The sequence below is a fragment of the Arvicanthis niloticus genome, chromosome 4 (assembly GCF_011762505.2).
Source record: "Arvicanthis niloticus isolate mArvNil1 chromosome 4, mArvNil1.pat.X, whole genome shotgun sequence".
Lineage (NCBI taxonomy): Eukaryota > Metazoa > Chordata > Mammalia > Rodentia > Muridae > Arvicanthis > Arvicanthis niloticus.
This window is the reverse complement of record NC_047661.1, coordinates 57161149-57185813: the sequence shown is the minus strand read 5'-3', so window position 1 is coordinate 57185813 and position 24665 is coordinate 57161149.

Genomic DNA, 24665 nt, shown 5'->3' with positions numbered 1-24665 from the left:
AAAGAGCTTTGTTGATACAACTGTCTTTGAGTCATTTCTTCTCAGTAAGTAGCCCCTTCCCAATATTCCTATAAGTTACTCATTTTTTGCCATGTGAAAATTTGGTAATGTCTGTACTTTAATCTGTTGTCAGTCCCCTAACTGGTGTTTGTGTGTGTGTGTGTGTGTGTGTGTGTGTGTGTGTGTGTGTGTACCTTAAATTCAATCAGTATCCAGTAGCCACACCTGGCAGGCACTCAGCCTTTTCTCCTTATCACTTCTATTCTTTGTCACTCATGAATGTAGATCATAAGGCTGGGGAGGGAGAGAAGCGGGGAATAAGTGAGGAAATAGTGAGAGATATAGCTAAAATAAAGATATATTTGTAGGACCCCATGAAAAATTACTACAATAGCCTATTAAAATATATAGATACATTTTTTATAAAAAAAAAATCTAAATTGAATCACCAAAAAACAATGCAAAGCAAGCCTCAACCAGACCATCTCTCATAACCAAATGAAAATTCTAGTGCCAGGGATGGGATAGATCTAATTGAGCCACTGGCAAATCACATTGAAATCCCTTAATAATTCAGGCTATTGCCTAATAGCCTCCACAGATAATAAAACCCTATTGCTAAAGACAATTCCTGCATAACTCACTGAATGTAGAGAAGTGGAGCTGGTACTCACCTAGAGTTCTAGCTCGTACTGACTAGTGTTCATGATACTAGAAGGTACTCTGTTGGGGATTAGAGGAGAAAAGTAAACAGCAAGCCAGCTACAAACCCTTCGATCTACAGTTATGACCTGTCTGTAAGATACACTTGTAAAGAGTGGTACAAAAGTTGTAGGAGTAAACAGACATTATCTGATCAATATAAGGTCCACTGCAAGATTTGGTTCCCACAGCTGACACTAAATATATATTGAAGAACCTGGAGAAAATCAAATGCTACTGATATGCTAAAAGAACATAGCAACAAAATGACTCATAACAACATTCTACTATGGGTGTAGACCAGTATGTTGCTCATGATCCTCACAAAAGGTTTCTTAAGCATGAGATGGGAATTAATAGATCCTACCAGAAGGACAATGTGTAGAAGCTGGGAGACCATGAAATACTCAGTCCTAAATGGGATGTCTTTATGTCTCTTCTCCTCTGAGATCAAGGAGCTCTGTGGACGAGGCCAAAATAGTGTTATAGCCAGAGAGTTGGAATACACTAAGAAAACTGCCTTCCATACACAACAGGGCAGAACCATGTATTTATGTACTCACAAAAATGTGGCAACATACACAGTGTCTGTACAATTCCAACTTCTATGAGGTTTCAGTGTTGAGAGAGGAGATGCATGTAAGACCATATCCCTAACCCAGAAGCTATCACCAACTGACAATCTCAACAAAAGGAAAAATAAAATTCCTTAAAGGGACCCTCACTTTAAGTATGATTACAAACCATACTTAAAGGACGTCCCATGCCTAGCCATACAGGGCTATACAATACAAAACCAATTTTATTGTTGGTAATGTTTTTCTTGTACAACTTTAGGCATTTTTTAACCTTGCCAGTATTTTATGAATTTTTTGCCTGTTTGTTTTCTAGGGGGAGAATGTGTGCAATTAGGTAGATTAATTTTTGGAAGGAGATGAGGCATGAAAAACTGTGATAAGAATATATTATATAAATAAAAATTACTTTCAAATAAAAATAAGAAAGTAACTGTGGTGGTTTATATAAGAATGTCTGTCATAGGTTCATATATTTACATGTTTACTCATAGGGGAATAGCACTACTTGAGAACAATTAGTGGTTGTTGGCTTCTTGGAAGATATAAGATCATATCCCTAACCCAGAAGCTTGTTGCAGGCTTCTTGGAGAACATATGTCACTATGGGTGGGCTTTGAGGTTTTCAGTGACCTGAGACAGGCACAGTATCTCTCACTTCATGCTACCTGGAGATCCATATATAGATCTGTCAGCTACATCTCCAGTACAATATTTGCCTGTGTGTTTCTATGTTCCTCAACATGATGACAAGGGACTAAACATTCTGAAACTACTAAATTGTAAGCGAGCCCCAGTTAACTGCTTTCTGGTTTAGTTAGGGTTACTATTGCCATTATGAAACAACTTAGTGAGGGTTACTATTGCCATTATGAAACAACTAATGTTTCTATATCACTGTTCATCAATGGAAGTCAAGACATGGACCCCAAACAAGTCGGGAACACAGAGGCATAAGTGATATAAAGAAATACTGCTTACTGGCTTGTTCCTTATAGCTTACTCTGCTTTCTTATAAAACCCTTGCTCACCAGCCCAGGGATGGCAATACCCAGAATGATCTGGGTCATCACCCATTAATCACTACTTAAGAAAATGCCCTAGAAGCTTACCTACAGCCTTATCTTATGGCAGTATTTTCTTAATTTAGTCTCCCTCCTCTTTGATGACTCCAGCTGGTGTCAAGTTGGTGTAAAAGTAGCCAGGACACTCTCTAAGAGTTGCCATGCTCCTGGTATCTTTTCACTCCAAAAGAACTCTGACCAAGACAGCAACATATACTAAAAGGCAATGTCCTAAACAAATATATAAATTATCTCTCTTAATTACAAAAAGCATGTACTGTGGGGCCAAGTTCTAGAGGTTTCAATCCACGATTAAATGACCATTGCTTTGAATGAGAAATATCTTGGCCAAAGATAAGGCAGAACTGCTAACCTCATGACTAGTAAAAGAAAAGAGACTGAACATTTCTTGAATGGCCTGAAGATCAGACACTCTTCAATGTTCCAAGTACTCCTACAAACACATCTCTAGAGATGAAGCATTGACACATTGTTCTGTTAAGAAAATTTAAAGTCCCATATTAGCCATATCAAATAATGCCTTTAACAAGGCACAACTTCACAGTTTCAAGGATCACCATGCACAGTGTCCTAGCTAAAGGTATGCAATTAACAAACTTTTACAGAACACCTTTGTAGACAGCATCATGGATGTAGTCTACCTCAATTTCACAAAACTAAAAATGGATATGTTGTTTCAGTAAGCACCAACCTCTCTCCTACGTGTAATGTTGGGGACCGCACTAGCCCCAAGTTGGGGCAGCCAAAATAAATGTTGCAGCCCAGGCAAAATGTTGAGGCCCCGGCCGACCCACGTTTGGGTGGCCACTGTATCCCGGCCCAAGCTGCTGCTCCGGTCTGCAGGTCGGGTTTCAGCAAAAGCAAGGGTGACGGCAGATTCTACCTAATGTCTGAGATTCGTCTCTGATGATCCCTCTATAGTCTCTGATCTCCGTCTATATATTCTCTGATCTCTGGTTCTCTCTTCTATAGTCTGACTAATGTCTTCTATCGTCTCAATTCTGATCTGTTCTGTCTCTGCCTTTTATATGTCTCACTTCTAAGCCACGCCTCTAAGTTACACCTTTAATCATGCCCTTAGGTCTTGTCTCTAACTCTGATCTCTATACTTCTAAGTATACTATTAAGTCACACACCTTTAATCTCAAGGTATCTAAACCAAGATTATCCAAGTGTTCTCAGCTGTTGTAGGCTATTGTAATTTAAATCTCATGTCAGGGTATATGGCTCAAGATGGCTGCAAAGCTGATAGCCGCTTTCTGCTAAAAGTCGGCCCCCAACAGGTCCCCCTTTTTAAATTTTTTATTAAAAGGGAAGGCTGGGAAAACTTACGGAAACCATGCCTGTCCTAGGTTGGAGCAAAGGACCCCAGCCTCCCTTTCCCGTCCTTGGATACTCAACAGCCATTGGTTGAGCTCCTGTCTTAGGATGGTGAGGCCTCCCTTCTTTTAGGGGCAAGGGTCTCGGTATGCTCTCTTACCCGTCACTGACTATCCGGCTTAGCACGTAAGTTAGGGGATATACCTCATTAGTCTTGATGTCAGAGGTTTTACAATCCCTTACTTCCAGCCTGTAATAATGGACCTGTGTGGGTTTCATTTGAATAGCATCTCATACAAAAGCCATCAGTTTGTTGAACTGCATGGACCCAAAAGACAAGAGACTTAACAACGCCTGAATAGTTAGTATGACAGCAACACTCTTTTTAAAGGGCAACAAATAACTCCCTCTATCAGAGGAGTAAAAAGTGTAAGCCTCTTCTATTCTGTTTATAAATGTCTTATATCAGAATCTAAATCTATATAAATACAAAACTGATCATAGCTTTGATCTAAAGAAAACTAAGGAAATCCCTGTTCCTGCTCTAGTCAATCTCAAACCCAAAAAACAACTATAGTAACTGTGGTAGTGGGTTTTCTCCTAGGTCTAAACAATCTAAATTCCCACTAAATCTAAAACAATCTAGTTCTCCACTAAATCATAAGTCAGGGAATCAAGAGTCCAATAGAGCCACCCTGGAGATATGGGTGGTAATGTCTTCTTCAGCACTGATAACTTCCCAAGTCAGGTTTACTCGTTGATCTGTTCCAGAAGGCAATTGTGAAGCATCTTTATGTTTCCTGTGAAGAAAAAATACGCTTCTCAGGGGGTTTCTCCTCCCTGGATTTGTTATTGTTGTCTATTTGTTTAATCAGTCTCTCTGGCAGCCAACGTGCAGCATCTGCAGTTTGGGAATATATGCAAACAGAACCTCTTCCCCAGATAAGCACTGGATCTGGCCCATTCCAGGTTCCAGTTAATGGGTCTTTCCAGAGGACTGTTGCAAAATTCTTTTTGGTATCAGGATGCCAGAATCTATCTGCAGCAGATTTTCCTTCAGAATCCAAATTTAAAAAATTTAAAATGAAGAGTGCATGATGAAGGATATTTCTGGGGGATCCCTTGGTAGGATCCCCCTTTTTAATTTTTTCAAATTGACATTTAATGGTTTGATGTGCCCTTTCTACTATACCTTGGCCCTGTGGATTATATGGAATACCCGTTTTACGTAGTATTCCCAATCTTTCACAAAATTGGTGGAAAGTGGAGCTTGTATAACCTGGGCCATTGTCAGTTTTTATCTGTTTAGGCACACCCAATACAGCGATTGTAGCAAGCATATGAGCAATCACATGCTTGCTTGCTTCTCCAGTTTGTAATGTTGCATAAATGAAACCACTGTATGTGTCTACACATACATGTATATATTTTGCTTGCCAAATTCATTATAATGAGTAACATCCATTTGCCAGATACTGTTTGGTATCAGTCCCTTTGGATTTACACCCAAATGAGGAACTGGTAAAAGTTTAACACATGATTGACATTGTTTGACAATTTGTCTAGCTTGTTCTCTGGTAATTTTAAACATACCTTTTAAAGTTTTAGAATTATAGTGATGTAACTCATGAGCCTTTATGGCCTGATCCAAATTAGATTTCTGATTTGATAAAGTCACTGCAGCTATAGGAGTAGCTAGTTCTGCCTTGGTATTTCCTTCAGAGAGAGGACCTGGTAGCCCTGGCTAACCTGGAACTCCCTCTGTAAACCACGCTGGCCTTGAACTCAGAAATCTGCCTGCCTCTGCCTCCCAAGTGCTGGGATTAAAGGCATGCGCCACCACTGCCTGGCTGATCCAAGTTAGATAATCCCTTATTCACTTTTTCCTAATCCTTTCCCTGGGGGAAATCCAGAGTTTATCATTTGAGCCGTGATTACTTCATTAGGGCTGCACATAATCAATCCCAACTGGGATAACAAACCTCTGCCCCAGAGATTAATGGGAAGGCCTGAGATCCCATTTCTGGGGTTAATACTGTGTGGGTGGCAGAACTGGGGTCTAGTCCTGTGCTTCCTGGTGTTGCTCCACTAAGTTCTGAAAGGGATTGTTGTTCGCTGGTAGGACACTGACTGCTCCATAAGCCTGTTTTGGCTTGGGTCGGTTCGGGGCCTGGAGCTGGCCCCTGTTCCCGTTTCCCTGATTATGGGAAAGGGTATTACCTTGTGCGTCTTGTTTAGACCTACAATCACTAGCCCAATGCCTTCCACGTTTGCAAATTGGGCAGAGCCCAGGCTGTTTTCTGGGCTGTCTCTGGCTTAACTCATTTTCTACTTTGCAATCTCTTGCTAAGTGTCCAGGCTTACCACATTTAAAACATGCCTTTCTGTCTTTACTTGCCAAAAAATCTCTTACTGATTTTCCTTGCATAGCAGCCGCCATAGCTAAGCCCTGTTGGTAAGAGGGACCTATGTCAGAACAAAGTCTGATGTACCCCGTAAGGTCTGTCTTTTTCCTATAAGGTCTAATGACCGCTTGGCAGGCAGGATTAGCATTTTCATATGCAAGTTGTTTCACATAGTCTACACCTGCCTCTGCATTACCAAAAATCCTTCCTGCTGTTGTCATTAATCGATGAACAAAGTCAGAAAATCGCTCATCAGGCCCTTGCCTGACTGTTGTTAAAGATGCACCAGGGTCTCCCTTTACCGGAAGTTTACGCCAAGCCTTCATGGCTGCATTTTGAATTTGAGCAAATAAACCTGGGTCATATTGCATCTGGTTATCACTAGAAGCAAATTGCCCTTCTCCTACTAAGGCATCAAAGGACCAACCATTACCTGCCAGAATATTTCTCCTAGCTGTTTCTTTACAATTCTCATGATACTCTGATTTCCAAATTAAATAGTCTCCACCAGTAAGAACTGCTCTCGCTAACGTATTCCAATCACTAGGAGTCAGCCACTCCTCTGTGGCAGAGTCTAAAATTGCAAGAGTAAAAGGAGCAGTGGCACCGTATTCGGATACTGCATTTTTTAATTCCTTAATAATTTGAAAATTAAAACCTGTGTGATGTCTCCAAGCAACTCCTTGATTGTCTCTAGTCTCAGATACAGGGAAAGCCTCAGCCTTTTCCTCCTCTGGCTGATCTGTGGCTAATCTTAAGCTAGGTGATAGGGACTGCCTTTGGATTCCTGGTTGAGGAATGCAAGGAGCCAGGGGATTTTCACAGTTTACCTCTTGAGACATCTTTCCTGTCTTTAATTTTTGTAGCTGATTAAGTCCTGATACTCTTTTTCTAACTCTATTTGTTGTTTAAGAACAGATATTTTTTCCTGTAACTCCCTTATGGGATCTATAACCACCATCTCCATTGGGGGAGCACTTGGAGGTGGAGACACATAGGGAGGGGGCATTTCAGCTTCATAAAATTTGACTTCCTCTTTCTCTTGGTCAGCACAATCTGGCTCTGACAAATTGTCAACAACCTTTGGTTGTATTTTGGATTCTAACTTACGCTTCCTTTTATTTTGAACAAAAAAGACAACATTCAAGAACAAAAGCAGAAAATTAACACATGTGAGCAGCAAATAACAAAACCAAAACAGAGAGTTGAATTCAGGCTGACTAATTTCTTGTCCCATTTTCATTACCTTTCTTGAAGCAAACCAAAACAGAGAGTTGGATTCAGGTTGACTAATCTCTTGTCCCATTTTCCTTACCTTTCTCAATGAGGCAGATTCCTGGGACAATCAACAGATCCTTCTTCCAGTAAAGTCCGTCACTGGGTCTCTCGTTCTTGGTGCCCCACGTTAGGCGCCAAAATAATGTTGGGGACCACACTAGCCCCAAGTTGGGGCAGCCAAAATAAATGTTGCAGCCCAGGCAAAATGTTGAGGCCCGGGCCGACCTACGTTTGGGTGGCCACTGTATCCCGGCCCAAGCTGCTGCTCCAGTCTGCAGGTCGGGTTTCAGCACCTTTAATCTCATACACCTTTAATCTCAAGGTATCTAAACCAAGATTATCCGAGTGTTCTCAGCTGTTGTAGGCTATTGTAATTTAAATCTCATGTCAGGGTATATGGCTCAAGATGGCTGCAAAGCTGATAGCCGCTTTCTGCTAAAAGTCGGCCCCCAACATACATGTTTATATTTTCTGTATGTATTTGTCTTAATTTTCCCTTAATTTATATACCCTGAATTTCTCAATGTCATTTTCTTATAGTTGTTCTGGCCTTTTAAGACATCTTCTAAGTACGAGTTCAGAAATGCATAACTATAACTGTGCATTTTGTTCAGTAAAATGAAATCAAAATACAGTTTTGTACATCTAAATTGTGGTACGAATAATCAATACCTGTTCATATATATATATATATATATATATATATATATATATATATATATATTATATATGGTATGCTGAGAAAAACTGAGAAAAACTGTTTGTAATATTTACCAGCCCAACTGCACTCAAAATTCTTATTATTCCTCATTTCCAATAATATTTCTAAGATAAGAAAAATAGTTGTCAATAGATCCAGGATTATACAATGCTTTCCTTTCTCTGATGCACCCTGCTGGAAGCTTCAGTGTTCTCATGTGACTTCCCTAAAACTCAGCTTATTTCCTTTAGAAATTCACATTGTAATTCCAGTTCATTACAAGGTGATTGAAAGTGATACTCAATCAAATTCTATTCATTTTAGATACGCTATCTCTTTCAGAATTATAATTCTTTTTAAATAAACATGGTCATTTTTTGCCTGCCAGTCAGATCTTCCCTGATAGTTATTTTCATTGTCAGAGCATAGCCTTAGATATCTTTTCTCTTTACCTGTCTTGACTATTTGATTGTGCTCATTTAGATTGAGATTTCAAGAACAACTCCAAATATGATAGAATGAAATATTCAAATGTATAAATTACATTTTTTTAAGTCTTAGGACATTGGTAGTTTTAAAATAACACATTAAAATGAAGATAAAGTCAGTAACCATTAAAAGGACAAATATTGAAGCTTCAATTTGAATTGAATTTTGACTGAATTGTATATTACACATACATTATCACATCACTTTGAAGGTACATGAAGTTGAAGATGCTGAACATAGAGGATGTATGAAGTAGAAAATCCTGTGAGATCACATACCAAATTTTCTTAAACAGGTGGAAATTATTTCCTATTTTCCAGTATCCAGGTTAAAGCTTCTTGTTCGTTACTACAGATGACATAGGAACACTCATTAACAACAGTTCCATTGGATATAAACTCTAGATTTTAATAGATTAAACAGGGAATTTGACTCATGAATTTCTATTACTGTGTCATACTAAAGATTTAAACAACAGGACTCTAACTGAGCTGATACTTTAAAATTTATTTCTGAGCTGAAAGGTTAAAGATAATATATTCATGCTTACAGACTGCCAGTGTTTCATTATTAAGCATACAAAATCTATATTCGGTGCATTTCCTTGACACCGTAGCTCAGGGTAAACATGCATGCTATAGATAAATGCAAGCAAATGATCAAATGATATATAGAGATAGAGAGAGAGGTAAAAACAGAGATATACCATCCCTTATAATTATCTAAATATTCTATTTCACTTACAACTAAAACTGTAAAGCTCTTGTGACCAGTTCCATGTCACTGACAATCACACAGCTGTATATCATCTCCTGTTGATCCACTTCATTTCTGCCTGTTCATCTCAGTACTTGCTTTCTCACAAGTCCTGTTAACACTACTCACTGATCTATGAAAAATGAATGTTAGTCTTTGTTCTTTATGATTTGAAATGTTTTCAAATTCTTTTTTTTTTTTTGGTTTTTCGAGACAGGGTTTCTCTTTGTAGCCCTGGCTGTCCTGGAACTCACTCTGTAGACCAGGCTGGCCTCGAACTCAGAAATCCGCCTGCCTCTGCCTCCCAAGTGCTGGGATTAAAGGCGTGCGCCACCACCGCCCGGCATGTTTTCAAATTCTTAAGAACAATATACCCTACCTGCTATAATAGTTGTAAAAATATGACCAAACTTTTCTTTCTTTAACAAAATATTCACGTTCATTTCTAACAGATTTAAATTTACAGACAATTATGTGAAATTTATACTTTTCATCCTACAAGCTGTAGTTAGAGAAATGTTTACTCTTCTGCCTAAACAGTAACACAACGAAATTATCATCTATAAATTAGTAAATATTCTTAGATGTAGTATATGTTTATATGTAGCACATCCTCTATAGATCTGTGAAATACAGTAAGTACCATAAAGTCTCTAGAAAAACGATATACATTTCAATTTTGTTATCTTAATCACAGGAAGATCTTTAACTTATCATTACATCACTTAAACTATAAGTAGTTGAGAATTTCTGACTCTAAATTTGTCTAGAAAAAAAAGAGAACAACCCATAATTACTTACAAATTTTATGGAAGTAATGAATACCTCTGCCTGAGATGCTCCATGACAACTGTGTCAGTTTCTTATGCACATTTTCCACTTAAAATTAGCTAAAAATTGGACAAGTCAGAAAACCTTGTGTGCCACTTTAGTTAAGCCCTACTTCTAGGTACAAGCTTGTAAATCTAATATATATATCCATGTAATTCATTTCTCCTTTCACCAATATATATAATCATTTAACTTCCAATTTTCTTTTTTGGAAAAAATGAATTTTTTGGAATTAATGTATTAAATCCATTTTTATATTAACCTTAAACTCCTCAAAATTACTTTTACCACATACATTCTAACCTCTCCAGCATCTACCAATTTTTTGAGTTCTTTCATTATTTTTTTTAAGGTTGAATATATAACCCCCATATAGTTACTCATAAGGCGTCCACTAGATTCTCAATAACTCAGCTTACCAGGACCCGTTTCCTTAAAGGTAACTGACTTTTCCCTCTCTAGAAGTCATCAACCTCCAACAGATCCTCAGTTGAGGTTGTGGGGCTTGTGAGACCCGCCTAACCATTTCATATTATAGGGTTTACTGGTTTGATCATCTTATGTTTTCCCCTGATACCCTATGCTGCTTTGAGGTTATTTGTGCATTAACCACTTTCATGTCCAGTCATCAATGACCTCTGATTCTTATGGTCTTTCTGTTCTCATATCCAAAAAGGTTCATGAGCTCTGAAGGGAGGGGAATCAATATTCAATGGAATTTTATTTGCCTGTACAATAGATGAAATCTGAATTGAAGCTGACAGAGTTGAGAAATGTCTCCACAAGTGAGGTAACACAGATGCAGAAATACAAAAGCCCAATATTCTCAATCATGTGTACATCTTACCTAGACATCTGTTGATTGATTTGTTTAACCTGGAGTAGTTATAGAATACAGGAAATAAGAAAGGGTACAGGAATGGAGAGAGTAAAGAAAAATCTTAAGAAAGAGAGTAGTGGAGCATAGGTGATATGAAAGGAAATGAGAATAAAGGTGAAGGCTAGGTCAGTGGGAAGAAAAAGGTGAAAGAATAGTGGGAAAGATAGCATGTTTTCAAATAGCATGCAAAAACCTGCTTTTCTGTGAGTCTCCTAAATGGAGCTATATACTGGGGATTATGCTCATCCAGGAGCCAAAATGTTGACAAGTAAAAGCCTTTTCATGAAATCATCATAGCCCTAGTCCAAAAGCTTATGAAAGATTCTGCAAAAATAGCTTCAGATTGCTATCCTAAATAAATGTTAGAAAAACACATCCAACAATTCAGGAAAATTATATTACAGAGCCAAAATAGGACTACTTCATGCATTACAAGTTTGGTCCAGTGATTGAAAATCATTTAAATCAGCATGTCAGAAAATTACAGAGAAAAAAAACCCACACAATTATGTCAATAAATGTGGAAAACACACTTTTACAAAATCTATATGCATAATAATAAGAAAAAAGAAAGGATGGAGTTCCACGATGCTATGGAGAAGAGCTGCAAGCAATCTGGAGCTAGCATCACATTTACTAAGAAACATGAGTCTTTCTGACCAAAAGAAGGAAAGACAAAGATTTCCCTTTTACTCCTTCCTGCCCCACACGGTCTCAGCCAATGAAATAAAACAAAAAATCAAAAGTCTGCTGAAATGGGAAGGAAGAAGAAAAATTTTATGTAGAAACTCAAAAGATTAAAAATAATTTTTAATCCAATAAATTATTCTAGGAGACATGCAGATTACAAGGTCGGTTAAATACACAAAAGCAAATCTTTGGGGCTGGAAAGAGAACTACTAAGAGTACTAAAGGATCTTGCCAAAGGCTAGAATTTAGTTTTCAGATACTACATTATGAAGCACAAAAATACTTGTAACTGTATCTCCACGTGAATCTACCAACCTTTTCTCATCTCTACAACCACTTGCAAATGTTATTATAGATGTATACACATGATAAATAACAAAACAAATTTAATTTATAAAGGTCAATCATTTTTTAATCACCAAAGGAATTTTAGTATAATTTCAGTAACATTTAAACTAAGATGTTCCTCAAAAATTAAATCTATGTGGCACGTATTCACACAATCACATAAATGAAATTAATCTTTAAAAATTCTTACGCATAAATCCTATATAACACACATTGCATCTACAAGGGGAAATATATAAACTTCTGACAGATGAATTAACTGTGTAAATGAAAAACCATTCCATGCTCAAATGAAAGCACAAATTTTCAAAATTCCAGGCATTCCCAACTTATTTTTCATAATTTATTAATTCCCAATTTATCATTACAATCCCAGTGAAACCTATCATTTCATTTTTTTTTTTTCATTGATGGACTCACCTTTAAGTTACACAGAGAACTTGAGTTAAAAGATTCAACATCTAATAAAATGTTAAAATGAATGAAAGTGACAAAATGTGGAGAGTTAAACACAGCACAGTTTTAAACTTTAGCATAATCCTACACCGTTTAAGACAGCATGTGCTTTATGAAAGGACACTCAAATAGCAAAAAGGAAAAGTCAAAGACAGAGAAGTTGTTTGACACAAAAAAGGCCAATGGCATTAGGGCTGGGGAGGTAATATTCAGGCTTTAAAAGTTAGTAATCTATAGAGTTACTTCACATGTTTCAAAATTATTTCCTTAATACACATCATAGGCCTAGTTATAAATCTAAATAACTCTAATATATCCTGTAGAATAAAACATAGCAGTATTATTTGTGTTTGTTGATAGCATTTGTAATACATACAACACAAAAAATTATGATCATGAATGAAAATGAATATCAACTGAATTTCATTTTATTTTCCTTTGTCATTTATTTTTATTATTCTTTAATCCTTTTTTACAGTCTGGTCGTCATCCCCCTCCTGGTCTGCCTTGCCACTGCTCCCCATCCCATACTTCTTCCCCCTGTCTCAAAGAAGAAGATGCCCCCCTACACACACACACACACACACTCACTTCACCAGAGCTCCTCACACCCTGGGGCTTCACATCTCTCAAGTGTTAGGTGCATCTTTTCTTGCTGAGGCCAGACCAAGCAGTCATCTGCTGTATAAATGTCAGGGGCCTCATATCATCTGGTGTATTCAGCCTGGTGGATCAGTGTCTCAGAGATATTTGGGTCCAGGTCATTTGAGACTGCTGGTCTTCCCATAGGGCTACCCTTTTCCTCAACTTCTTGCCACTTTTCCCCCAATTTAGCCACAGGGGTCCCAGGATTCTCTCCATTGATTGGATGCTAGTATTTGCATCTGACTTTTTCTACTGTTTGTTGGGCCTTTCAGAGGGCAGTTATATTAGGCCCCTTTTTGTAAGCATACCACAGCATCTGTAACAGTGGCAGGCCCTAGGGCCTCTCCTTGAGCTGGATCCCAATTTGGGCCTGTCACTGGACCTAATTTCTCTCATGCTTTTCTCCAATTTGTCTGTGCAATTCCTTCAGGAACGATTCTGGGTCAGAGCTTTTGACTGTGGGATGCCAACCCTGTCTGATGACTGGATGTTCTGTCCCTCTACAACCTGCCCAAGAATGTCATGCTCACATTGGTTTGGATTCACACACATCAATTATTAATCAAGAAAAGGCCCTATAGACTTGTCTGTAGGCTGATCACATGGAAGCATTTTCTTACGTAGGATGCCTTCTTCTAAATGACGTTAGCTTTTGTCAAGTTGACTTAAACTAACCATCACCATTACTACACTTCCTGAAGTTTTGTATACTTTAAGGATTTGCCTTATTCACTGTCATTTGGGATCAAAAAATAATTGTAATGCTATAGCTAGATCCTTTTGTGGTGGTATCTGCATAGAGTTAAAAGCCATCTTTAAAAGAGCCCCTGATCTTTGCTTCCTCAATCAAACGTCTCTTAGGTACACCTAAGAGACATCTGTGGGAAAAGAAGGCACTGTAGTAATATTAGGAATCAGGAGCAATGGACAACTTTTTCATGTAATGTACTGTGTCTCTGCTATGACTTACATGTATATGTTTTGGTATGACTTACATGTACACAATTTCTATGTGTAGACTGCTGCTTTTCATAGACAAGATTATGGTTAGATGGATCAGAAAACAACTAGATCAGCCCATATGATAACTTAGTTGTCCATTGTCTTAGTTGGGGTTTTAATGCTGTGAACAAACACTATGACCAAGGCAACTCTTATAAGAATAATATGTAATTGGGGCTGGCATACAGGTTCATAGGTTCAGTCCATTATCATCACAGTGGAAGCATGTCAGCAACCGAGCAGGCACAGTATAGGCAGAGCTGAGAGTACTACATCTTGATTTGAAGGCTGATAGACAAATACTAGCCCCCAGGCAGCTAGGATAAGGATAGTAAAATCCACACCCAGAGAGACACACCTATTTCAACAAGGCTACACTTCCTAATAGTGCCACTCTCTGGGCCAAGCATATACAAACCATCACATCTATCATCAAACATCAGTTTGTCTGCAGATGACAGAAGAACCTTGATCCAAAATCCCAATGACCTTAACTCTGAGTCAAATATGAGAGCCTGCCCACATGCCCAAACCTTGAGTGCCATTTGATATGTTAACCCATATGCTCCAAGTGGCAGAATACTCTGCCCTGACAGCCTAGACTTGAAGCGCCTAGTCCCACTCAATACCCACTCAAGCCACTTGGAATATGGGCTTTCACAACAAATACAAGTAAACAAATGTTATCCCCAGAATCAAAGTGACCTAATAGGTATTGTATATTTTTTATTCATGTCCAAAGGCCAATGAAACTGGGTTTTGATTTCAAGAAAGGATAAACAGTGATATTATCTACCTTTATTCTCTGATATAAAATACCCTGATTAGAGATGACATTTGTTTGTTGAGACACAGGATGCTCTAAATTGGATATTCTAAACATTCCATCCTGAATGTAAGCTCTTCAAGCTCAAGAAGTACATGATTCAGTCACCTCAGAAAGTCCCTGAAACTGACCAGGTACTTTCTAGGACTGTCTTTTTACAAGCAAATAAAAGAAATAAAGATGGCTGAGAAACACTCTCAGAGCAGTTGGACATCCTAGATGAGGAATATCAACCAAACTGCCTAGACGAGACTTAGAGAAAAAGAGAATAACCAACTTGCTTGCAAGTTGGGCAATAAGTGTTGGTTTCCAGCTTTCATAAGTCTGACTCATGCTAAAGAAGTCTTTAGCTATAGCTATCTTTGGATCATCTTTTTGGATAAGTCTTTAGGTATAGCTATCTTTGAATCATCTTCTTGGATAAGTCTTTAGGTATAGCTATCTTTGAATCATCTTTGCTCTTGAAATAACTTCTCACCCAGATTCAGAAAGTAACCTCAATCATCCCATATATTCATTTTGATTTGCACTATCTTCCTACCTAGGGTGAGCAAATGTTTGCTAATATCTCCCCAAGAGTCACATCACAGAACAAGCAGCATTGCCAGACAAGAACTAGATGCACTCACCAGCAAGAAGGAAAGGTGAATAGTAGGAAGAAGTGGCTGTTTTTTATTTTCCCCTCAGATCTCTTTATATCTGGTCATGGTTGGATATTGAGGCCCACTCTGGTGGAAGTCCTTCTACTTTTCCTAACCTTTCTAGATAATATTTTCACAGATATGCCTAAATGCTAATCTCTTAATTGGATCAAGGTTATCGCTTTGGTTACCAATCACAATGTCAATGAATGTGATATCAATATCACTATGCAAACACTTCATTTCTCTTAACACATTATCTGTGAGGTGAGCAACACTCAGTGACACTCATTGTGATCTAGTATGACGTCACAGTCCCATGAAACCAAAACAGAGCCCTTAGAAGTAGACATGAGACAAAATAAACAATATCTCCACTTAATTAGAATTTTCTTAGGCATGTTGCCATAGTAATAGAAAGCTGACTAAAACAAGGTGGTTGTAAATTCTTCCTTTGCTACTTAAAAGGATTGTGAGCAAGTTATTAAAATTGTTTCTCTTTACATGTTTGTAGAATAGATGAAAGTCAGATGGCTGAGAGAAATTTGAATGTATCAGAAACATCATTATCAGAAATTCATTGCTTGTTTTAGACAATACAGTCTCCTTTAAAAATTCATTCATATAGAATTATCTTCACTGAGCTCTTTCCACATTTTTTTTCACACAGAAGACACATGTTCCCTTCCAAAGGTAGTCCTATATGAGTCCCTATTCATAACAATAGTCCATAGGAGGTATTTTGCCCTACTACCATTCTTCCACTGAAAATAATAAAATGTATTGTTTACTGCTTCTTTTCTCTGAATATAGAGTTAATTATATGTTGCATAACCACAAGTCATTTGATCTTGCTCTCCACTGTAGCTCCAACACCAAAAAAGTGTGCCTAGTACAGAGTAAGTGTATAACTTTCAGGTGCTTAACGGCCAAAAGAAGCCGATGCACTCTAACCCTGACTCTTATATATTGCTAGGTATAATAGTGGTCATGTTGAAGAAGGTTTCAGTAGAATATATCCAAATAGAAAATACAAAGTATAAAAATACTGTATTTTAAATGAAATGTGTTGCCATTCTTAATTAATTTATGAAAACATTTAATATTTATGAGAATAATTTATCAAAACAAATGCTTTTACACTTGTGATCTCAGAACTTGAAAGACAGGAAAAGGATAGCTACAGGTTTCAGGTAGCCTGGATTTTACCAAAAAGACTTTTTCTCAAAAGTTTCTGTGTAGATGTGGGGAAAATTTGTCATGGAATAGCTTAAAGAGCCTTACCCACCAATCCCAGTTATAAAATCATTCATATTGGAAAATAGTTTCTTTGGAGCAATATTTAAATACTAAAATTTTTGTTACAGGTCATTGCAAAGGAATATTTTTTTCTAATGGAAAGTCAATAAATATAAAATTTATAAATATAAAATTTATATTTCTAAATTGCCTCTATGTCACAATCAAACCTCAGTGTTATTAATCACAGAGAAAGGGGGTAAATGATCTTAGAATACATTTCAAATCAGTTTCAAAGATAATTAATGACACCACATTTGACATACTGGTATGGATAAAATCACACAAAAACTTAAGGGAGCGTGAGAAAGAAAGGAAAACAGTCTTTACCCAAGAGTCTAGTTGAAGAATTCCTATCAGCTGGGGATCAGTAATTCTAGTACAATTGGCAACGTTTTCTCTTATGTCTAATTACATACAGAAATACACATTTTGTAAATTGATATTTTAAGTAATAATATTAAAATTACAATAACTCGTGCTTAATGCATTTCCCAACTCTAAAATGCACTTATTTAGGAATATCACCAGGAACCCTAATTATAGTAAAAGGTGTGATTTAATACACTAGTAGAACAGGTTGTTCTTGCTTTCATTTTAATAGATCACAATCCTATGCAAACATGTCTGAATCTATGCATAAGTTTTCTGCTGCAAAAGAGGAGAGAGAAAAATCTTTCTTAGCACTGCTTTGTGATGCAACTTGAGAGCTGAAAAAAAATAGTTTCTATGGATATTTCTTAGACAGTTCAGTACAACTCATGTTCAGTAACCTCAACCCCATGCTCTCTGGTGAATCTTTATCACTTTTCCAAAGCCCTCTGTTTTTCTATTAACTCTGTGATTAAATCTATGTTAAAATTTCTCTTTTCTACAGTTTCAATTTTCCTTCATACCAGCTTGTCCTCAAATTCTTTTCTGTAGTAAATCAAAGGTCCTTCTATGAGTGGTGGTCACTAAAGAATAATAGACCACTTCAGGCTTCTTGCCGCAGATCTGGGCTCTGTCTCCTAATGCAAAGCCCCTAAATAAGGGTGAATTTGGTATAAAAAGTATTTACAAGTTGATCCCATGTGAATAGTATTCATAACTTCGCCTTACTGTTTCTGTTTCTTTTTATGTCCATTCTCATGTAAGCTGCAGATGCATCCTGCCTCCATCTATGATGCTATAAATGGTCACAGCATCTCTGGCATCAGCAGTTACCAGTGACGATCTCACAAAACCCGAAGCCACTTAATAAAGTAGGTGAATGTGAGTGGGAGTGTTACACATAATACAAACAATAATTATACCAAATAAAAACAAACTGAAAACTTAAATACCTCAATACAAATTAAGGTACACATTGGTAATTCTAGCTTGTGGCTTTAAATAAAACATTTAAATCAAATTTCATAGATTCTCAACAAAAATCTATAGTGAACTCTAACGCGCCCCCCCCTGAGCCTTGCATCCGTGGGAGAGAAAGCACGAGACGCAGAGATCGGGTAGTTACTGCAAAACGAGGCTTTTTAATCTGTCTCACACACGTGGAAAACGCGGAGAGGCGCGGAAGGGAAGGGCTGTGGAAGGGGTCTGGCTTAAGTACAGTCTACAGTGACGTATTCACTTCTGATTGGCTGTTCGCTCACCACCCAACATTCAGTGACTATGGCACGCCTTTCTGCCTAGCAACTGCGCAGATAATAGTTTACATCTGGAGAAGACACGAGGCTAGCGCCAACTTGGGGTGGCAGATTATATTGCGGCTCCTAACAATGAACATTTCAAAAACAAAAGTTGATATTATGAATGAAATCCCTTGGAGGTTCAGAGTCAATATAAGAAATCTATTAAAAGCTGTAGGACTTTAACCACTCAGCTGGCTTCATTACTCCTCATCAACCTTGTCAAGAATGGCTAACAGTAAGTTATTTAGGGGCTACCTACAGCAATCACTGGAGAATCATAACTCCTAGATTGCCACAGGCTGGCAAATCAACCCTTCAATTTTATACAGTTTAAATATGGTGAGACAAACATAGAAAGCCATACCTCAATGTGGGCTTAAAATTTTCAAAGCCTATTTTATTTAGGGTTCTTAAACAGTTCAACCTTCCTTCTAGCCCACTGAACAAAGGTAGGGGACAAAGGTGGGTAATAAGATACGTAGTTTGTGGACCTGTTTAAATGCAGTTTTAGGGGGCTATTTCAGTTTTGTTGTCAGGATATCATCAGTTCAGTCCAATAAAACATCAATCATGAATCAGTAGCAGCAGATTAATCAAGTAGAAGCCACAAGGCTCCACTAAATTGGCATGAGTCAGCTGAAGAAGCAAGAATCATCTGGAATACCATGAGAAGATCTTTGGTCTATATTTCTCTGTGAAGTGAAGATCAATGAATACCAGCGAAGCATTGTGTCACTAGAGAAGACTAGCTAAATAAAAGAGCATCCTTTCACAAGAGCATGGGTTCTACCTACACTCTTTTCAAATATCACTTGCCCTCTTAAGTGTCGGCTTCAGCGAAATATCCTCTCAGAAGACAACTTCCAGAAAAACATCCTGTGACACAACTGAGCTTCCAAGGAAAGCATAAATTTTCATTTCACCTTATTTTTTTTTCATATAGGTGCACATTATCTTGAACTGCTGACAAATATAGGATAACTTCAGTGAAGTTTTATAATTTTACTTTATTACACATTATAGGCTTTTTATATAAAATAGAGTATTGTGGGACATTATGATGTTTTATTAACTTTTTATGTAACATTTTATTTTCTTTTTTTATTAAATATTTGTATTTTGTATGAGGTAACATGTTGATAAAGCCATACATGTTGTAGAATCACTCAGTTAATTCATAGGCATCACCTCAAATACTTACATTTCTGTAAAAAACATTTAAAATCTATTCCAACAGCAATTGTCAGGCACAAGGCATATTATTTCAGTAGCAATCATTTTCCACAAATTTCTGGAATGTGTTCCTCCTGTTTAGACAGAAGCTTAGCATTTAACCTACAGCATCCACAGCACACTCCACCTCCTGCTGTAGCAAGTGATTCTGCTCTTGACTATTGTGAGTTTATGGTTTTAATATTCCACATAAGTGGAGTCATGCCATACACATCTAGCTATGTCAGACTTATTTGCACTAATCCTAATGTTCTCCAGCATCATCTGTGTTATCACAAAAAGAACAGCTGCTTCTTTCTTTAAGCTAAAAAGTTCAATTGGTGCTGGATCATGCACATTCCTATTTTTATTTATTTGAGAAACGTCCATAGTTTATTCAATAGAGGCTGTACTAATTTAAATCCCTGTTGCTATGGTATGTATAGTAAAAGAATGTTCATGAAGTCCCTCAGATAAATATTTTACTGGACATGATGTAGACCATTACAGAACCTAGCTGATTACCATTAAGATTTTATAGGATTGCAGACCTGGCTTACCTCCTCCACTTTGCTTTTTGTTTGGTGAGCACAACACTTTGCTTCACTGTTCCAGCCATGTGTTCCTTTAATTACAGTCTAGCAATAGGGCTGCTTGACCATAGACTGGAACCTCTGGATCTTGTGATAATTTTGCAAAAATTGGTATTCACCAATGCAGGTTTTCTCTTTTCTCTTTATCATTGCTGATACTTACAATAACTTGAATTTTGGGAAAAAAAATCTTCAAATGTTTAATGATTACTGATGCTGAACAATTTTTTAAGTTAGCCATTTAATGTCACTTTTGAGATTCGTATTTTCATGCCTTTATCAATTTCTTAACCATTTTTTCTTGTTTTTGTTTTTTTTCTTTTGGTTGTTGTTATCTTGTTTGGTTCCTTAAATATTTTGGATATTAACTCATAATCATATGTGTGTTTACAAATATTTTCTCCCATTCTTAGATTGACTCTTCACTTAGTTCATGTACTTGTGAAGAATCATTTAATTTGATAGGCTTTCATTCATTTATTCATTTTCTTTTCTTAATATTCTTTATTTTAATTAAAATGTAATTACATCATTTCTACCTTTTATTTTTTTTCCCTCCAATACCAATTGTGCCCTCTTCCTTCAATAATTGCCACTGTCCCTTACTCCCTCTCAAATTCAGGGCCCCTTGTTCATTATGATTGTTTAACATTACAAAATACAGCCATGCCCACATGCATGTGCATGCATACACACACAAACACACACACACACACACACAACACACACATACACACACACACACACACCACAACATGAATATGAGTCCTTTTCCTGTTGCTTGTATATATGTAATTTTTATGGCAGACCATTTAGCACTGGATAATCAATTAGGGACTTAACTGCATATAGCTTTTTGTCTAGGAGTGCCTCCTATGATTTTACCCCTTTCTTATTAGCATGTCTACAAAGAAACTTTACAGCCAATGGGGACCAGCACAGGAAAACACAACTTTCTAAAGTGATTGTGGATTGCTCAGTCTGATGGATACATCTAAAATGCAACTCATAGACTTAGGACTTAGATTACACTGAGGATGGAGAGTGGGAAATGCTGTAAACAGCAGAAGAGAGAGAAGTCTGGTATGAATTTGTGTTTTCTAGGATAGACAGGCAAGCTGTACTTATAGTAAGTCATTTATAGGGCTGCCTCACAGGTCCTAAACAAGTACAAAATTTCATTCATGTTTATGAAAGCAAATAGTTTCCTGTGCTCCTGAAGGTACTGTGTGTGTGTGTGTGTGTGTGTGTGTGTGTGTGTGTGTGTGTGAGAATCATCTGGGTGCTTGATCAAGAATGAGCTTGGAACCCGTTCAGCTCTGCTCCCAGGTCCTGGTTCTTTATATTAGGCTTCAGCTCTCCAACAACCACTCCCAGAGGTCTATGGCCAACAGTCACAAGGAACAGGCCTCAGGCCCTAGAGAGATTTACATACTAATGAGGTACCTGAAGGCCAGAGGGTGGAGTCAATTAAGCATACTTCCCCAGCCCCTCCCCCCTCTCTCCCTGCTATTTAACTCAGGAGTGCCCTGGGTTTTAAGGGGATGCATCAGCCAGATCCATCCGCCATGACAATAAAGCCTATAAAAACACATGGACTTTGGGTCCATGGTCATTGGGGCCCGAGGTGAGGAACTGTGGAGCCACAGCAGCTGCACCTAACTTCACTCTGCAACCCTCTCTGCATTTCCAGCCAACTACCTACAAGGTACATTTAAAATCTGTTGACCAATAGCAGTTTTAGGAAGCTTCTACACAAATCAAAGGGTTTTCTTTTATTTTTGTTTATTATTATTATTATTATTATTATTATTATTATTATTATTATTATTATGTTTTTTCAAGACAGGGTTTCTTTGTGTATCCCTAGCTGTCCTGGAACTCACTTTTTGACCAGGCTGGCCTCGAACTCAGAAATCTGCCTGCCTTTGCCTCCCTAAGTGCTGGGATTTAAGGCGTGCGCCACCACCGCCCGGCTACATTTCATTTTCAATTAAGGAGCTATTGTGTCCTAACAATAATCCTATTATAAGGCTGTATTATGCTATATACTGAACAAATTAACCATACTAGAACTCATGAAATGTTTCTAAAGGAAAATTATTAGCATGAAAGTCTTATAGCAAACTTTATTATACACATACAGAAGGGTAAAATGCTTCATTATTTACAGAATGCTACAGTGCATTAAATTAATATGCCTGTTAATAATAATCGAGTAACACAATATTTTCTTCATTAATCAGGGCTATTTATAAAGTCTGCATCTCTGGGATTAAAAACACTTAAAAGATTTTTTTTCATTAAATTAATACATATTCTAGAGCCAAGAACCTATTATAATTATAGATTTTAGTTTGGAAACTTACTGATACTTTGAATTTTGCCTGCATTTTACTTTTGTGAGATGATGGGCAGGTGTATGTATATGCTCTCTGTGTATACGTGTGGCAAGTGGAAGACATTAAGTGTCCTGCTTTGTCAGTCTTTATCATATTCTCTTGAGAGAGTCTCCACTAAACCTGGAGTTAGGTAGGAAGGGAGCCAGCCCTGGTAGTGCTCCTGTCTTCAGCCTCCTTAGCACAGGATTTGCAAGTGAATGCTTCCATGCCCAAGTGAGCTCTGAGGTCCTGAATTCAGGTTCTTCATTCTTTGACAGGAAATACTCTTAGCTTTTGAGCCACCTCCCCAGACTCTAGAATCAGTTTCTTGAGAAATTATAAATCATTTGATAAAACATTAGAAATGAGTGAAACATAGTGGAAATGCTTCACTGGGAGTCTAGAGTAGTTTCTCAAGGAAAGTCAACACTACAACTGAGAAGATTCAAAAACCTTAAATATCCAGGAGATTTACCACTGATAACTTTTAACCTTGGACAATCTTAGTTTTCTGTGCTGTCATTTTATCAGATTAAAAAAAGCCTTTATAATGAGATTAAATTTTAAGTGTGATGATTATGTAATTCTATGGATAACACTATAAGTACTAGGACCTTTGTTGATTATCTCTTATTTCCTCTCTTTTTCTTTGTATGTTGATACACATATATTTCAATATTATTCCACATTTCTAAATTATATTCTATTCCAATATATTCCATATATACATTTGGTTACTACAAATTTCCTTTGATTTTAGAGAACATTATTTTATTAATAGCATAAGTAATAAAGATTTATTATCACTAGGGTGATAATCTACATTAGTTTCTTTGGTACTTTCTCCAAGTAAAATGATATTTTTAACATTCCTCTGCAGCTACCATCATACTTATATCCAAGAAAATTATTAATATTGATTTCAAATATCAATGCTATTATGGAAAAATTAGAAATAAATAAGAAAAACTATTGAGTGTATATCTTAATAGGTATAGGGCTTTGCATTGTGTGACATATAGTCTTGGGATCAGTCCCATAACCACAAAAATAGATAAAGAAGTAAGTAAATAATAAAATAAATAAAGCTAGTATTTTAACAAAAACCATTTGGCTCTGTAGTATTGTATTATCATTTCCAAAAGGAAACACATAGTTTTTATAGTAATGAGAATCAATTAGTATATAATATTTCTAAGAGCTTTTTTTTTTTTTTTTAAATAAAGAGTGGTCCTATTAACTCCAGCACTTGAAAAGCATTCTTGAAACAAAATAGAGTCATATACCCCCTACATTGAGTATTTAAGAGTGCCAATAATTGCAGGTACTAAGATTTGGGGATGAGCAGGGGAAAGACAATCTCACATGCAGAGTTTAGAATAAACAATAAGCAATACTTCAAAACGTCATGCTGAGTTCTCCTAAAGGGCCTTTGTCTAGCTCACAACCAATGGCCTGGGACAAAATTCCTCTGCTGTATCAGTCAAATTTAATATCCCTCTTTGATAGAAAATATTAAAAGTGCATTCCCTATAGAGCAGAAGGTACTAGCTTAGTTTATAATGTCAGAACATTTGAACATGTTCTCCGGTCTTCTTAATCTCCCCACTTTATGGGATGGGAGAAACTGCATGACCAAACACCTGGTGCAGAGCACTAATGAGAAGCAGGTGCAAGACTGACATCTTGCTCTGTGTCTATTCAGGATGAAACCATAGGAATAAAGTGCTTATCTGTGATGGAAAAAATATCACAGCAATCATCAGGGAAATGTAGGGGATATGTTAAAAGTTGTAGTTGAAGTGTCTTCAGGAAGCATATTCTAGAAGATATTTTAATTCAAACTTTTATTCTTCACTGATACTATTTCACTCTGCT